Source organism: Hirundo rustica, chromosome 3 (assembly GCF_015227805.2).
Source record: "Hirundo rustica isolate bHirRus1 chromosome 3, bHirRus1.pri.v3, whole genome shotgun sequence".
Classification (NCBI taxonomy): Eukaryota; Metazoa; Chordata; class Aves; order Passeriformes; family Hirundinidae; genus Hirundo; species Hirundo rustica.
In genome coordinates this window covers 47327235-47345198 of record NC_053452.1, presented here as the reverse complement: position 1 = coordinate 47345198, position 17964 = coordinate 47327235, and positions in this window count along the sequence as shown.

Genomic DNA, 17964 nt, shown 5'->3' with positions numbered 1-17964 from the left:
TCTTTTTTTTTTTTTTTTTTTTTTTTCCCCAGTCTGAGAGACCTAGCTGGAAATAGAGGAACTCAAGCACTCATTAATCACACAGAGATCTGGAGCAGTGGTAACAGCATGGTAATAACATGGTAGTGACAAGCCTTTGGGCAGCTCACAACTGTTTCCAAAGGGCTATGTATGATCACAGTATTTTCAGACTTTTTTTTTTTTTTCAAACCTGATGACCAAACTGGAGTGAAGATAACAATTTCTCCAATATAGTACAGTCATAGAACCATAGAATACTAGGCTGGACTGTTCCTGGCAAGAGTACAATCTTGACAATATAATCCAGCAAACTGTCCAGCTGAATCTTAAAAGTGATCAATGCTGGGGAATCCACCACTTTCCTGGGGAGCTTATTATTTTAATACTGCAGCTGTGTCAGCAAGCAAACTTGTGTAGTAGCTTGTGTCTGAAAATGGGCTTCTCCAGCAAGGAGGAACGATGAGCCCATTCAGACCAAAGAGCAGGTCACGCCAAAGGCAGAATTAAGAACTCAGGTCTCCTTTTCTTCCCCAAATGATGCAGTCTTTAGAAAGTTGGTCTGGAATAGCATTTTTCATGTAAAAAATGTAAAAGAGGAAGCAAATATATTAATAATTAAAGTCTAAACAAAACACTTTCCTCTGCAGAAGTTGTAAATTTCTGAATTCAGAAGTGTAGGAAAAAGATTAACGACTGACCACCATATTCCATTTCATTACATATAATGAGGGCCAAGCACAACCATATGCCATTATTATCCCATTTATTGCATGCCATTGCAGCCTAAGGCTTCCAGATCCCCTTGAATAACTTAAACACAGAAGAGGGAATCTAATCAAGATATTTCACATTTTTCTTAGTATCTCAGCCTTTACTAGAACACCAAGGGATTTTACTCCCAGGTGTTATGAAAAGCAGGAAACAGACCAGAGAGGGAATATATTTGCTATGCTGCATGTTCAGTTTCCCAGGGAAAAAACCAAAAACATCACCAAAACCCAACAACAACAAGGGTGAGGTTACTAAAAAAGCTGAGACTATATTCCAGTTAATTTTCAGAAGGGAAGAAAATACCCATGTATATTGCTGCCTGCCAGCCCAGCACTTGTAGCACAGCTCTGATACACCTTTAACCCTGAAGGTCCTCCCTCCTGTGGTAAAACGCTCTCCTGGAAGAAAGCTGTTCCCTCCACCAACTCTGTGCTGTCAAGAAGCGCAATGAGTCAGAGTGGAAGCCAATCTGAACACCCCCTTAAACCAAAGGAACACAAGAGAGGCTGTATTTGAATGAATGAACAGAAAGGAAACAGATTAAATATAACCAGAATTTGTATCATTTGTCTTACAAGGAGTGCAAAGCAACCCTTAGCTGGACATGTCAGTGTGGCAACCCTTTCATAAGAGCAGGCTTTGAGACAGACCCCCTCAGCTCAGGATCTACGTTTAGATGAGACCATCACTCCAAACTCACTTCCCAAAACATTTCGTTTCCTAGGCGTTTCTCGGCCTGGCCATTACACCACCACAACGCTCTGTTCCCACCCCTGCTCCCAGGCGGACAACACACAGGAAGCGCAGCACAAGGAAGCGTGTCTGCACTGAGGGCCACGTGGCAAAGAAGGCAAACCCCTCCGAGAGAGGCAAAGAGCAGCCAGGGAGATCGTGTGCATCATCGACCGCCCCCACCCAAAACAGTTTTCACTCTGTAAAGCTCTGGAAGGATCTTGTGGAGCCTTTGGTGCTAGAGCTTGATCTTTTGGCTCAGGAAGGATGGTTCCAGACTTCTCAAGACAGCAGGTCTGATTTTATTACTTCATTCCAGCAATGCAGGAGTGAATATACACACTAATAATTCACTCACGTAGTAAAACTACAATTTGCACAGCATGTACCAATTTTTGTTTAATTGAGGTCCGCAGAGGTCCTTAGTGGAATGCTTACATAGCGTTGACAATGTGAAACAACAATGTAAATTACTCTTAAAAAAACTTGAATGTTTAAAAATTAATTGATACATTTTTTTTTTTTCATTCAGAAAGTATAAAGGTTGAAAAAGATTTCTCATTTACACTATCAATGCAGAAAAATAATTTTAAAAACTCTGCTATGTGATCAAAGTCAATTTTTAAAACTTTGCAAACTTTTAAGACTGTAAAACAATTGAAAAGAGAAGCCTTTTTTTATTTAGCTAAGCCCCCTTTTAGTTTATGAAATTAAGTTCCTGGCATTTAAAATCTGAATTTTAATAACTTCCCCCTTATCAAGTTAATATGCTTTTAGTTAGAAGAAAAATAATTTATTATTAAATTATCTTTTCAAGCTATTCTCAATTAAAAAAAAAAAAAAACAAAAAAACTCCCCAATAATTTTCTAGAAGATTTTATTTTTATGCCACTACTACCAAGAATCCAGTTTTTCCCTCCTAATAAAGCAGATTGTGACTCAGAGATTTGGAATTCATTGCCTTAATTTACAATAAACTAAGACTAGGCAAATAAGCTTGTGCTGTTTGTATATTCAGCTACAAAACTAATACACTCTACTCTTTATGAACAGTGACCAAGGCCAGTTGACAATCCACCTTGTGCAGAACATCAAGTTCCAGTTGAACAATGCTGTCAACAAACCCCCTAAAGCCCTGTTCCAGTTACCAGCATGAACCCTGGACCTATTTAAGCCAGCATCAGCCACCTCTAACCTCATTTACTGTGTCTGTGTTAGAAAATTTAATTTGAGGAGGTGCTTCTAGGCATTGGTACCCAAGCTCTGCCATAAAACTGTGAGTGGTCCTAGCAAGATTTTAGCTTGGGTGTGGTCTGGGAGGCAGCACAGACAAGGAATTTGGGTTATACTCTGCACACTATGAAGAGGAGAGGACTGAAATTTGTGGCACCACAAATACAGCTGTGATTTCAATACCAAAAAATAGGTAAAAGCTGCGGTCAGGACAAGCAGGCACTCGGTGTTCCAGGTACAGAACTGAAAGTCACATTTCATGACTTGTACAATTCCTTTCCTATATTCATGAGAATCCCTACTTAAGACAAAAAGAGACCCTGTGTGCTGCTTTTGGCTTTTTATTTATCTTTGATAAAATCTCACTTGAGACTAGATGTCAGAAAGGCCTCCAAATAAAGAGAAGTACTTTTGTGGAAAGTAAAACTATGGATACAGTAATTTCTACCCTGCTTACTTGAGAAGACAAATTTGCATGCATTAACTCTGCACTGAGAAAATTAGTTTCTGTGTTTCACCAAGTATGTTCCTCTCTATGAAAAATAAAATTCACAGACTGGTAAAACTTTATAAGGTTAAGTATTTCACATGAGCGTGTGTCAAGAGATATGAAGGTGATTTCATGCGCTGGGATTTTTTAAATGAATTATGTTCAATTTTTGCCTTGCTGTGAGGACAAAATAGGTCTCAAAAAGCTGACTTAGTTACATACTTTTTATTTTATTGCTGAAATAGCCTATTAAAAATCAACACTTTTACACATCACATTTTTAAACCGCAAAAATGCCTATAGAGGTACCTAAATAGATAAAAAGCATTTTAATAGTTGAATGGACTATGCTCCTGATGCCAAAAAAATATCAGAAAAAAGGCAGTTTCTATTTCCAAAGGACTTTGAAGAGCAGAAAATATTTTGATTCTTAAGCTTCAGGCATATAAGTCTGGAACTCAGAAGCATCTCTGCCTACTTCTTTCAGTGGATCTCATTAGAAAGAGGTTAGGATCATTCTGGACCAAGACAATATGAAAGATGGATGGTAAAAAAAAAAAAAAGTGCCTCCCCACTGATACAACAGAAAAATGTGCAACATGTAGGTCAGAACAGAATCACTTTGCAGGGACAAATTCAATATCACACAAATTCATCCAACTTGCTCTACTTTTATTTTTTCAATATGAATAAAAACAACCATTTTATGCTCCTTTCTTTCAGTTTAAAAAAGATAAAAACTAATGATTAACATCTTGATTTACGACAATATTCTTGGTGAAGACATGTCAATTCACAGTACTGTCTTAGCCAACTCTTTTAGCTGCTGAAGAACTAGAAGCCTTTATTTCAGTTTGAAGTTCTAAGGAGTACAGTAAAACAAAATCCAAACATTTCAGTTTTGATTTTAGTTTGGTAGTCTTATAGCTCAAAAATTGTTCAATCTAGACATATCACATGTGTTTCACTCTAGAACACTGACTTAAGTATTTTATTGACAAAGCTGAGTGCCTATTATGGAAATACTCAGGACTGCTCAGCATAAAGGTGTTCAACTCAGTTCAGTTCACATACTAAGCATCTCAGATATGTACTACAGTGTCTGACTAATCAGTAGAACAAGCATCTAGGATAAAGGAAAACAGGAAAAAAACACTAGAAGAATACTTCAATCTAATTGCTCTATTACTTATGTGTTCTACATATCTGGCATATAACCACAAAAGCTTTTTAAAATTTGCAAAGTGATTACACTCTCTCTTAGATGGTTGTTCCTTCAGGTGCTTATTGATACCTGACTAACCTGACAAAGATTATTATTTTACATTGAAATCATTTAAATATCATGTATAATTTTATATGACACTAAGAGACATTAATGGTTAAACAGACCAAAACAGGAAGCTCACTATCTAATACACAGTTGTCAGCGTTACTAATTTAGGAAGTGGTTCCTAAACTCAACTTTAGATAACTTTGCAGTTACAGGCATCTACCCCTGAGCTGTACAGGCTGCACAGTCAACACAAGAAAAGCTACCACATCAAAGAACCATCCAACAGAGCTGATGTGTTTTAGTTGTTGGCCCTAGGATGAGGTGAAGTAAGCTTTAGGAGGATCTCATGTTCACCATCCATTATGCAGCACATCTAAATCTCTTTTAATGAATCCCTTCCTGAGTGTTCATTTCTCATGATCAAATATTGGTATCCTTAATTGTTTTTACCAATCCCTTCCATCCACTGTTTAGTCTATAAATATTCTGATCCATCCAGCCACTTAGAGAGAGATTAGGCTCCACTATATGCATGGAAAAAAATCCATACCCCTTCTCGTGGAAGACAGCCTTATCTGAAAAATATGTCCCAAGCAAACATACTGCTCCATTTCTTTCATACAGTTTCACTTTAACAGCTGCTCAAAAGTTTCAAGACTCTCCTATTTATAGCCTTTTCTTCACACATCTCTGCAACTAATAAACCCCCCCAATGTGGTTTTTACTGTAGCTGATTATTCTAAGCACCAAAAAAATGTCCCACAAAACAGTAGAATTTTCAACATTTGAGGAAATATTTGGGTGTGACTCATGTACACAAGAGATGTCTGGTGTGTTAAATCTGAGAAAGTGGGAAAGCATAAGTAAAAATTTGAATTATCATGAGGCAGAAGAATGTGCAGTGAGTAATATGCTGTTTTATCAGTTGGAAGCAGATGGACTTTCCTGAAAAGGGATTGTAAGTCTGTTAATGGAAATGTGCAGCCTGTTCACTGGAATACTCAGGTAGGAAATGTCCCATAATTTGGCCTTTCCTAACTATGCCTGCCAGGCAGTACAGGAAAATCCAAGTAATCATGAATTTCTTTGTAAACTCCATTTTGTGTCAAGGATACACAAAACTACCCGACAAATGTATTAATGAAATGTGATGAGAAATTATGGGATCAATGATGTTTATAAGCAAAAAGAAGAGACAAGCTGTTGGCAAGAGGTGCAATAATCTCCGATACTCATCTACCAAAAATCTACTCTTTTACATCCACAGCGCAGCCAACAGCCTGGCACGGTGTCACCTGCCCTCCTCCAACCTCAACTGGAGCTCTTGTGGAGCAGCTGCCTTCCCCTGCCTGGGGGCAGGACCCTGGGACACTGTGATAGAGATGTCCATGCCATCTCCTGGGGCTATTCCAGGCACCCAGAGGGCCCCTGGGAAGGTAAAGAAGGCAGCCCTGCATGCCCCAGGGACAGCAGCAAACATGGCAGCACTGACACAAGCTCCAGGGCAAATGTCACTTGAAACAATAAAATTAAATTGGCTAAAAAGCCTTGGATTCACGTCTGCTCTGGGCATCCGTGTCCGTGCTGCAGGGCCCTCTGTGAAGAGAGGCAGGGGTTGCCTCACACCAGGTGCAACCTGGTGCTGTTCCAGCTGGCTCCAGGGTAACCACCACAGGGGATGCATGAGCCCTGCAGCTGCACTGGCAGTGCCCTGTGGGACGTGCGGCCCGTGGAGAGCCCAGGCTGGAGCAGGCTCATCCTAAAGGACAGCAGCCTGTGGATGCCTCAGGCTGGAACAGGGAGCAGCATGAGAAAGGAGAGGCAGAGAGGAGCCACCATGAACTGACCACAACCCCTGTCCCTGTCCCCCTGTGCCACCTGAAGGAGCAAAAACCAAGAGAAAGCTTCACTGTGGGGAAGGAGTCCTGACCCCCTATGGGAGATTATTGTAAGCATCTTTTTGGACTGTAACATGCCTTTGCTCGTGTCTGAAAACCTGTCAACCTCTTAAGGTCACTTGCAGAATGCTTCTCTATGCAGCTGAAGTTAAAGATCTGTTACTAATTTTGTAATGAATTAGTATACAGAACTTCCATATTGGAAAAAGCAGCTGAATAATTTCTTTCTCTGTCAGTAAAATTGAATTTTTCTTTGGTTTGTTTGTTTCTACAAAATAAAAAGCTAAACAGCTTTTTCCGGGTGGGGAGAAGGGATGAGGAAGGAATAAAAAAAGAAAGGAATGATATGTGGGAAGGTAAACACGAGGCTCTTGTGTCATTAAATTCACAACTTAATCAACAAATCAGATCCCCAAAATGACAAAGTATACTGTGTGATCCCAATGCTTTACTAAAACTAGACAGCCCAGGGAAAATAAGCCAGTGGCTTTGCTATCACGGTTTAACTCTTCTGCTCAGATAATACAGGTTTGGCTTTGCTCAGGATTTAATTCTGAGTATTAGGAAGAGCTTGGAACTGATTACTACCAAGGGCAGTAGTAATCAACATCTGTTGTTGATATACATTTACTCAGATGAGTTATTATGAGTAAAACAGTGTAAACTACTCCGAAGTATATAAACTCGGTAGTACAGGGGATTAGGCTCTAATGGGATATATCTATGAAAGCAGCAGAATGACCTCCACCCTGACCAGGAGAGAGGATCAGTGCACACCAGACGGTCTGTGTGCTCTATGGAGGCTTTGGCTCTCATGGGCAGTATCACAGGAGCAGGCACTTCAGACTAATTCACTATAATCACTGCTGCCATGCGGCACTGCTTTGCTATCCTGTCATTTCACAGGTCATTATAGTAATGGAAGTGCTGTCACCTAGACAAAATCTAAAAGTACACATTTCTCTTGAGAACTGATGGCAAACCCAGCCACATTTTCTAGCTGGAATTAACATGGTTTTTGCCTGTGCATGTTTCTTTCTTTATTTCAATTTAATTAAGGAGAAAGTGTTGTTTCTATACTTTCACAGTAGAAATGATGCTCCTCAAAGCATAATGATTCCATTTTTCCTGTATGCACGGTTTTCACAGTGTTGCTTTGGAAAGCAAAGAAAATGATGGGCTTCTTCAGATAGATGATATGACTGGAGCTGACTTAGTTTTTTAAATATTTCAGAAAAAAAATAGATGCCTTAGAACTGGGGAGAGGACTCGTATCTGTTTTGTTTCTGTTACACGCTGAAGTATGGAAGTGGAAAACTATTTTTATCTTCAAGGAAAGCTTAACCATACCAGACTAAGCCCAAAGTGATGTGAATCAATGCTACTTACCAGCAATACTCAGATTTTCAGGTACCTAGCTAGATTCTTTAAAAACTGAACTAAACTAGCTTTAAGCCAAAAGCCATATCTGAAGGTAAGATGAAAAGTAGTCTGGTTAGATTGGCAGGGACTGCTGTGTTTGGCTTTATTATAGTCTTTCCCTGGACTATAAGCAGTGTTTTTCCTACAAATGTTTGATTTAACATCTTTTCCACTCCTATAGGCACTTAAGCTATTGGCAATAGCCTTCATTTCTTATACTCTCTCTCTGAAGTATACTGTAATTGTGGCTTTCGACCTTTTAAGTTATATATTCAGCAGCCACCAGGAACATACAAGTAAAATGTTTTATGAACCTTCTGATCTAGGAATTTACTGAATAATTGCAATGTTGGGGAACAATCCTTGAAACCACAGGTACTTTCATTCTTATGGTACACAATCATATTATCCTTATGTTTCTGCTGAAGTAATGCAATTCAGGAGTTAGTAACAATATTAAATTGCATAACTAATTTAGAGGCATTAAAGAACACCAGGATGTATTGAGACAATTAAGATCTTTAGCAGCATTACCTTATGATATTTTCTGCCTCTGGAAGGCAATGTAATACTAGCACACCAACAGCCCAAGCAAAGGCTCTCACTGGGATAAGATTTTAAATTACTTAATAAAGACTTTAACAGACAAAAATTCTGCAATCATCTTCATGGATTTCATAAGTCAAGTAAGGTCCTGATTTATTACAAGCTAACAATGTAATTACAGAAATTGTGCATCTTTCTGACATTACAGAAAATGAGACAGAAAGCTCAGTTATTTTTCTAAATGCAGCAAAAGAAGTCAGAGAGAGAGAAAACCCTCAAGGCTGAGCTCAGTATTACATTAGTACAACAAAATATCCATGCAGAATAACCAACAGAATTTGTGCCTTGTGTTTTCCTTGCCAAAAATGTGTCAGTATGGGAAACTTCTGAATTAACTGCATTCAGGAGGAATAATACCACTCCAATGATACAAAAATGATAACTGCATCAGTTCTAAAAAACACTAATTTTTTTTCCATCAGAAATATCCCTATGGCTTAACTTCCCAGAGATATAACAAATGCCCGGAAGAGGGCTGTTGTTACCATGTAACTTAACTATTTATTTTATCCTGATATGAATCATTCTTTGCAGGAGCTTCTCCCCAGGATCACAGGAAAAAGCCCACTGGCTAATTCAGATTAAACACCCAATACCTAGACAGGTAACTTTAAGCAAGTTGGATTTTACCCAAAACTTAGCCAAGAGTCTGAATAAAAACCCATCCCTTTCCTTCTCATAGAGCAGTGACAAACTCAAGGTCTGAAGATTTTTCAAGCCAGAAAATATCACTCTCTTCTCCTCCATCTGCAAATGGTCCGAAATCAACTGATTGCTAAACTAAATTTCTAAGTCACCAAAGTAACTAAATTCACTCATTTAATTCCCGTATTTCTACCTGATTTGTTTTGCTGTTGTTTAATTAGCAGCATTCATGAACAGATATCTAAGCATTAATGTGGAAATGAGTCTGAAGTATATAAGTATGTAACAGGTTATGTTACATACAGAGAGAAAATCATGACACCACCAATCTTTGTAAACATGTATCAACGAAGAAATCAGTTGGCTTCAGGATTCATAGCTAAACTTTGGGTTTTGACAAAAACTCTACCAAGGATGGCATGTTGTTGGACTGAGTCCTGAAGCAGGGAGGAGAGCTAGGTGTTGTATGTCTCTTCCAAATATACTGTTAACCACCCATATCCACAGGAAAGAGACTGTCCTTGCATTGTCCAGATTATTCTGAGAGCACGAGGCTATGATATCACCTTTAGGCACCATTCATGCCCCCTTTCTTTCAGCACAGGTTCTCGGACCTGCAGATATCTTCCTCTGTAAATCTTGGTAAAGCGTAGGTAGCTTCAGCTGGCATTAGGACAGTACTTCATGCCGTCCTGTTTTTTTAAAAAAAAACTGCTGCCAGCCAAGCAAATATATTTGTTACAGACAGGAACAGCAGTTCAGCAGCTGCTTTTACTCTGAATGTTATCTTTTTCAATGAAAATAAATTTTCTGTATATCCTTTTTTTTTTTGCAGTCCAGGAATAAGGTCATAATCTTGTTCTACATGAAGTCAATGAAAGAAATCCAGTGTCAACACTGAAGAAAAAACAATGTAAAAAGAGAAGCAAGCATTCCTAATTGCTCAATATCAGTACTACGCTGGAAGACTGTTTGGCAAAGCACTGCTGAAAACTGATTTTGGTGTCATCTATTTTTTAAATAGTACATTTTTTTTAATGGGAAGATAATTTAATGGCATTATCAGCTCCAGTCATAGGTTGGTTCTTTAATAGCTAGTAATTTTCAAGGACAGCCTTTAGAACTTTCAGCAAACAAACAAATTCCATCTACAAAAATTTTCCCCTACTATATAACTTCAAATAAGTCAACTTTTCAAAGTTGTGCTATTTGTATGAAAATAGCTCTTTCTCAGCCCAGCAAAGAAAAGGAACAACTGGCAAAATTTTAATAAGACTGTAAATCCAAAAAGCAGTATAAAATTATAAAAAGTGCACTGTTGCCTCAAACACTGTCATATATGCATTAGATGTAAAAAATGCCATTTATTTAAATGCCTACCACTCTGAAAGAGAAGACAGAAGTAAGGAAACCCATGATGGGTAACAGTAAGGGTCTAGCAATGCAAGTTCCCAGGTGGGGCTTATAAACTTTCAACCAGGTGGAATCATCTTATTTCAGGCAGAGAAAGAGTAGCTGTTGGTTGCTTACTTGCAAATACAACTGAGGTGAATTTCAAAACAAAGTTAGTTCAGACAGAGTTTTGTGCTCATGCAGAGAACAGAATTTTATAGTCGGCATGACTTTGAGAATTACTTTTATTTAAAAGAAGCCTATGTTTTTTACAGCAGTCTAACGTTCAAATGACTTGGTAAAGTCAAGATACTCTCTCCAGCAAATTGATGTGTAACCAACCTGTGCCTATTTACTGTAGACACAACCTTTTCCCTAGGATTTTATATTTGAAAGAAGAAGAATGCACCTTTTTTGGGGGAATGAGGGAAACTCCACCCAGGAGCATGTATTTTCCACAGCTTGTTTACAGTTGTTTTAACAGTGCAACAGCACTTACCAAATGATAGGATGGGCTTTACTGCAGTTTTCTTCTCACAAGTGTGAGATTATTAAAAACCCCATAACCCACATTAAATTACAGGAAAAAAAGCTCACCATCAATATACTCTGCTGCTCTGAAGTGGTTGGTTGTTGCCCATATCCTCACCTCATAGTAATCCCAGTTACTAAACTGCTGCAACCTAAATACTTTGCTCAAGTCAAAGCTCACCTCAAAGGGAAGAGGCACAAAGGAAGGAATCTATTTTTCACTTCTAAATGCACAGTGCTCAAAATGAAGAACGAAGGTCACTGTTTCGTAAAAGATTATTTTGATGAAACTCATGCTTATTCACTCCTAGATGCAAAAGCTTTTAGTGAAAGAAAAAATAATCCAAACACTTCACTCCAAACCCACACAAATACTGCAGAAGCAGAAAACTTAGGTGATTTGTACTATAGTGTTGAAAGGAATGTTTCGGTTTTGCTACAATATTCCTGCTGCACTGAGCACTCTGCAAGCCTTAATGCCAACCAGCTTGTAGGACACAGCAGTTCTGGGGGGCTCCTCACAGACAGTCGAGTCTCAAACCAGGATTAGCTCCAGAGTAAGCAGAGTGCTCCAAAACAAGGCATCACAGAGAAATTTCCAGCTACACTCCCTTATTTCCCTTTCTTTGCCTTTCTTCAACACAGGACAGTTTTCCCCTAGCTTACAGTGCAAGATCTACACACTCTTCAATCCACCTCTATCTATTGGTTTAAGAAAGTAGTTTGCTGAATTCTTCTGAAAGAATTGGGAAGATGGCAAGATTGCTACATGTTCTGCAGTGGCATATTCCAGAACATTGCCCTGCAAGTCATATCTGAATATACGTTGAACTAGAAGGAAATTAAATTTTTCTTTTGTCAGGGAACCACTGAAGTTTCTTATGTCCAGATCAATTGTATCTACTAACATTAATTTTCCAGACACAGGATGAGAAGATCAGCTACTTTGGAATTCTGTATCTCTAAAGATACAAGTGAAAAACCCAAAAAACTCCTTTAATCAAATACATAACATCAAGACTAAAATATAGATACAAATAAAGTAATAAATCAAAACAAAGGAAATAAGGGAAAGTAATTTAATCTCTGCATAATATCTGCTGATTCTGATCAGCTGATTCTGAGGAGTGTTTTATCTATTTGACTAGAGAAATATCCAACTGAAATCTTTTAAGAGTTTTAATGATGAGAACACTTTTTTGTTATTAAACAGATGTTTTTCTGCTTGTTCAGAAGTGACAAAAATTTTCCTCAGATTTACATACTAACATTATAGCAAGAAAAGGAAAAAGGACAATTAGAAAATGGTCTCACTCCTCCAAATGTATTCTGGGAGGGTTTTTTTCACTTGCATCAATAAAAAAAACAAGTTCCTCTTTACAAGAAAGCATTCTAACATCATTGTACTGTTACTGTTTGGAAGATTAAAGTTATTTTTACTGCTAAAGGAATTTAAAGAATCCAGTCATATTCAGTCTTTCCAATTAGGGTTATTTCTTCAAATAGAGCTCAAGAAAATATTAAAATATTCCAATTTCATATGCTTATTGAAAGTGAAATTTTTTTGAGCTTTCCAGTTTTTAGCTATAATGAGGTTTAATTTATGCAGAAATATATTTCATTTTGAAAAAAAATGAAAATAATCTTAGAAAATAGTTGTTCAACTGAGATATGGTTTGGGGTTCATCCCTATATTTTTCCAAATTTTTGTTTGAAATGTGATAGCTAAATTTCTTCTAGTTTTGTCTTTAATTTTTCTTTTTTTTTTCCCTGTCAAATACTTATCAAGACAACAGTCTTGATTATCTAATAAAATGATCAGTGACAAAAAAACAGAAAGCAATTACTTACAAGCAACTGTCAAGTCCACTTTTGGTTAGGCAACAACTTAATTTTATTGACAAAAGAGTGATGTATTCTATTTTTAGGTTTCTTGTTACCAAAGTTAATACAACAGCCCCTGAGACTGACTCATTTGGTTAGAGGCCGGTGCTAATAAAAAAAGGTTGTGGGTTCAATTCCCATATGGACCATTCACTTTAAAACTGGACTTGATGATCCTTGTGGGTCCCCTTGAACACAAAATGTTGTGTGACCTGTGGTTTAATACTAGGCTGGCACATGCTTTGCAGTCCTGAATAACAAGCATGGCATTTACTTGAAGCTGAATCTGCATACCAAGGAAAAAAAAAGGGAATGTACTTACAGATAAACATTCTCATTTAGGGTGCCTGAAATCTCCCTAGGCTATATAGCACCCTAGGCATCTACTTGTAATACAGAACTACAGCCCAAGAATACATACCAAAAAAAAGAAAAATTAACATAAAGATAAAACTTGCATATAAAGCAAATATTAATTTCCAACTTAAAGTAAAAGTGTCTAAGCCTTCTCTTCCTTTGCCTCTACTTTAAGACATGTTATTCCAATAATCTGTGAAATTATTTGCTACAACTTGTGTGTTTGAGGTTTTGACATGCTGATGTGAAACACAGCAGCCATCACAACAGCGATCCAACTGTCCACGTCTTGTGGGTGTGCAGCATGTTCAACTTACACAGAACGTTTGCAGCTTCCAGCTGGATCACAATCTCCATCTTCGGGCTCTCTGGCAATATATAACATGTGGATCATTCCACTTCCAAAGGGCACTTGGAGAGAACACATTTAAAAGGCCAAGAAATCACTTCATTAGGAGAATAGCTCAGAAGTTCTTCCAGCGCGTCAAGCCCAGCTGCCTAAGGAGCCCATCAAGAACCAGATGTCAGAAAATATCTTTAAAGAACTTGCCATTTGCATTCTGTGATTGCCATTCAATAAGGAAAAAAAGGTGGATGAACCATCTGATGGGACAGGATGACTGGCAATCCCTGCAGAGCTGTACAAAGATCAAAAGATTTACAAGACTGAAATAAGAGATTAAAATTAATGGATAACTAATGATGGACAGCATATTTTCACCTAAACCTAAACATACATTAGCAAGTAAAATACTTGTTTGTTGGGCTTTTTTTTTTTTTTTTTTTTAAATTTTGCCAATTAGTTACATATTTTTGCAGTAATGTAAACCTATCTTGCTCACTACCACAGCTAAATTCTGGGAAATTATGAATACCTGGAATAGTAAGTGTGATGGGAGTGATATATTTTTTCTTTGCATCAGTTTTGTGTTTGAATGTACAAAATTAACAAGCTTTTTTTTTTTTTTTTTTTTTTTTTTTTTTTTTTTTTTTTTTTTTCCCCGCTTGAGCCTGGGGACCTATACTGTGAAAAAGATCAATATTGGGTTTAGAAGCAGGTAATAGACAAGTACTGAAATGGACAGACTGACAGATTTTGAAAGTTCTAGACAAATGTTTGTTCAACTATCAGAAATAACACCTATAAATGTATAGAAATACTTAAAAAGAGACCTCTTAAGTGGTACTGTCTTCAGCTTTTGCACACTTTATAAGATTTGTTGAAATCTAATAAAAGTATGTTTTCTTTCTAGGGAACTGTAACTGAATTCTACAGTTCATAGTTCCAAAAATAAACAGTTTGCGTAAACTTACTTTAAATTCATTAAGAGTAGAAGAATGTCACCTTGGGGAATTTGTCTTGTTACAAGTACCTAGAGATATACACGGAGCTCAGATGAAGAGAAAGTCCATAACCCATGCTCTGTCCTTGAACCAGCATTTCCATCAATATTTTACTGCTCATTTCTAAAACAATCAGATAACTTTCCCTTTGAATTGTGACTTCAAAGCACTGAAGGTTTTGGATCTAAAATTTTTCTGATTACATACTTAATCTAATAAAGAGTACAGAGCTATTAAAAAATATTTTCCTACAAAGGATGACAATTTCTTTGGAATCTTTTTTGTTCCAAGCAGCCCTGGGATCATCATTAATACTGGCAGCTTAAAGATTACCTCTGTTTATTTACCAAGTCTTACTCCAGTTCTGACAAGATAAGATGAAATAATAGTGTTACTAGCTAGGGTCAAGAGTTATGGCAGTCTAAAATGCAGAGCACTTTACATGAAGACAGAATTTTTTTTAAATAGAATTTTGAGTGAAGGTTTTATTGTTGTGTTTGGGGTTTTTTTTGGGGGGGGGTTTATTTTTTTTTATTTGTTTTGGTTTTTTGGTTGGTCTTTTAGGGTTGCATTTTTTTTGTCAGGTTTTTTTTTGTTGTTGTTTTTTTCTTTTCCCCCTCCTAAAGTAGGATAAGAAGCCATAAAACATAAGTAAATGGAAAAGAACAGCATTTTCTAAAGAGACAGTTGAAGTTGTCCAGTAGCTATATAAAGTAAAGGAATATTATAAAATGCATGGCAGGGAAAAAATTTAAAAAAAAAAAAAAAAAAAAAAAAGCTCTCTAATTTTTGTACTAGAGTCAATGCAAAACATGCATTGTAATTGATGTAATTTGATTTCAGAGCCAACATCTTCCTGGTGCGATTCTCTGCTTTTTCTTCCCTCCGGTTGTGTTTTCTCGCACACTTGATCAACTGCATTTCTCCCATGAGGATGCTCAAAGGAAACCCATGACCAAACCAGTTGCTGCCTAGAACATCATTGTAAGGTCAGCAACAATATTCCTTTTTCCCTCACAAAATAAAGTAGGACATAATATTCAAAAGAACCCTTTAAAGAGAAAAGCCAGCAGCTTTTGGTCTGAACCTGACTATAAAAATTTCATGCCACATTTGAAAATGATAAACTAGATTATAATTTATAAAATACCTGCAGTAATGAAGTCTATTTTTTTAATCCTTCTTTCAGTCTTTGACTTACTTTCCCTCCTACCTCTGTAAAAAAAGCCAGTCTCTTAAACTTACTTTTTCTTGATTTGCAGCATTATATTTTTTGTGGGTGTTACTCCTTAAGCCTCTAAATTTCTTTTTTTTTTAATTTCATGTCCTTCCCCTCTGTCTTCCCCTGTTACTGAGATGTTCTCTCTTCCTCCTCCTACTTCTCACGAGCTCTCAGTTCTCTGACCCATTTCTCTCCTTCAGCAATTTCTTGATAGCCCTTTTAAAGATCTTTTTTCCAGCAACAAGGAGCACCTGAGCATCAGTGCCGCAGCAGTTTGGAAGCTAAACATGTTTAGAAGTTGTGTTAGAAACTCTTCTGTCACACACTATTTTATTATTTGTACTTTTAACTTTTGTATTTGAATGGGACTTTTCACAGGGATTTTGAAAGAAGGCAAAGATGGAAGCAGAGGCACATAAATATCGTAACAGTGCTGGAGAGAGTTTGCAAGGAGCAATCTCAAAACAAGGAAAAATTAAACATATTGCTTTTATCTCCAGACAGTTTTCACTGTCATGTGCCCTCAGAAGGCCAAGAAGTGGCTTGTAACTCACTCATGTCAAGAAGATCCACCACCATTGCTCCTAAGAGAACAAGAGCAGAGCTAAGCCTTCCTTTGCCTTCAAGTAGGGAGTAGAAAGGACACTTAGGATTTGGACATATTTCAAAAAGTTGCCCTTACTGCCATGGAGAAAGAAATGAGCTAACACATCTGTTCAATTTTACCTTTTCAGTATATATGCCAGTTGTTTACTTCTGCACATGTCCCTTATAAAGTATGACAAAGAAGACATAAACCTGGTGATGAGGCACACTGTAAATTGTGAAATATGAGTGCAAAAGCCTGTAGAGAAAAACCCTGGGAATCAGTGTTGATATAAGCATAAGAAAGAGAAGAGCAAGCCCAAGAATTAATCAATTTATTCAGGGATATTTACAGATCAATAATGTTTTACTGCTTTCACAGACCTGTTAAAAAAAAATGAAGAAAGAAAAAAAAAAATTAACCTTCCTTGGAAATTTAGTAACAAAGGCAAGAGGGTATAGTCTGAGTTATAAGAAATACATCTGCTCGCTCAGATGATAATACGATAAATCTTGACAAGATATTAAAATTTGCATGAGTCCTCATATACTCACAGAAAAATTGAGATGTAGGAATTAGTATACCTTGCCAAGGAAAGGCTCTTGAATAAAAGCAAAACACTGAAGTGGATCAGAAAGAACTACTAAGTGTCATTAAAATGGCTGAGAAGACTTCTAAAGAAAGTTATAAAAATCAGATGAGTCAGTCTGGCAAAAGAACTTGCTGATGAATCAGAAAACAGTAGAAAGCTGTGAAAAAGCCAATTGCCTAGCTGACAATTTTTTTTTTTTTTTTTTTTTTTTGAGAGCTCTCTCACATTTCTCTTCCTGTTTTAGTCCATTTCATCCATTGCATGCAATTAAATCTCTCATAATAAATAAAAGCAGCTCTTCCCAACCACATCTAGTGCAAGCAGCAAGGCAAATCCTGTGCAAAAATGCTTGCTGTTCACATTTATCTCCAATACTAATTTCAGGAAAAAAATCAGCATCCAAACACTGATTTTTCTAACTAATTTTAAGTTAATACACTTCAAGAATAAAAGAAGTATGTGTGAGAAATTTTGTTTTAACATAAGCAAGTCCATTTCTGATATCAATGGACTGACTGTTTTGCATCTAAAGTTCTAAAGCAGATCAAAGCACTTAACAAAAAGATACTTGTGGCTAGTAAAAAGTTACTAGTATAAACTGAAAATTGATATACTGTTTTTGATAACTTGATAGCATCAGTTGATACTATTGCTGTGATTGATTTTATATAAATCAAGTAATTTTTAATTCCTTGCATCAGATTTTCAACCCATTTCAAATACTGCAGGAAAAAAAAAAAGATTTATTCCCCCTGTGCCTGAATGCCTCATATTAAACCTGGTTTTGTTCCACAGCACTTTGCATATCAAAGAGCATGTTAGAAAAATACTATCTTCATTTTCTAGAGATTTTGTAGACCTGAAATGCCTGCTCTGTTACAGACACTTACAAAGTGCACCATTTGGTCTCTTATTGCAGTTCTCTGGGCTGGAGAACATGACTACAGGCAGCAGCTTCTCCA